The sequence below is a fragment of the Etheostoma spectabile genome, unplaced genomic scaffold (genome assembly GCF_008692095.1).
Source record: "Etheostoma spectabile isolate EspeVRDwgs_2016 unplaced genomic scaffold, UIUC_Espe_1.0 scaffold00018807, whole genome shotgun sequence".
Lineage (NCBI taxonomy): Eukaryota > Metazoa > Chordata > Actinopteri > Perciformes > Percidae > Etheostoma > Etheostoma spectabile.
Window position 1 is genome coordinate 78033 of NW_022604482.1, and position 840 is coordinate 78872.

The window sequence follows — 840 nt, forward strand, 5'->3', positions numbered from 1 at the left end:
TATACCATAGCAGTGCAAGCATTTTTCCCAGGTTTGATTTCCAGCCATCGCAGTTGCATTTACAGGTTTTGAAGCCATATACAACATTAACATTACATGTTTTACCCAGATTTCTTCTTTTATTCAGTGATATTTCAATTTCCTTGCGGGAGTCATCCCAAAAGGATTAATAAAGATAAGTCTATGTCTATCTCGAAAAAAGTAAAAAAATCTGAAAATCTTCAGGAGATTTAGCTCAGTGGTAGAGCTCATGCTTTACATGTATGAGGACATGACATCTCCAGCAGGTATTATGGTAGAGTCTTTAAAAGAGCTGCAAAAGATATTACCTCCTGTGGTAATGTGACTGGTAGGATTATACAACGTAGTGGTAGACCAGATAGCAATTAGCAGAGGATGGTTTCGATCCATCGACCTCTGGGTTATGGGCCCAGCACGCTTCCGCTGCGCCACTCTGCTCTGCTTTACGTGTCCTGGGACTGGAATATCTTCAATTCACATTTTGAAGGAAGGACCAAGGTTCCAACAGCTTACGGGTTGTAAAGTTAAACATTTGGTAGACCTTGCAACAATCTTTTATGTGAGCTTCCTGATTAATCACACAATGATTATTCACATGTAACACTTGTGATTGGCTGGTGTTTTAAAGGGCATTGTGAATACAGATATAAACATCGGTAAGGAGTGTACCAAGTTGCCTCTTATCATTTTAGTTTGGACACCCAGTGAGGCTTACCACGATGGTTTGGACTGGTAATTTCTTGTTGCATCACCCTTTCTGATTGTCAGATGGGAAATAGACTGACAATTGGGTCAATATTGTGCAATTATCTTCAAAAT

The 840-nt window shown here is 39.6% G+C and overlaps 1 non-coding gene across 1 annotated transcript; it reads right to left on the reverse strand.

The window, feature by feature from the left end:
- Positions 1 to 387: 387 nt before the first annotated feature.
- trnam-cau (transfer RNA methionine (anticodon CAU)) lies at positions 388 to 459 on the reverse strand. The gene has a single exon. It is a non-coding gene; the product is annotated as a tRNA-Met (tRNA).
- Positions 460 to 840: the final 381 nt, after the last annotated feature.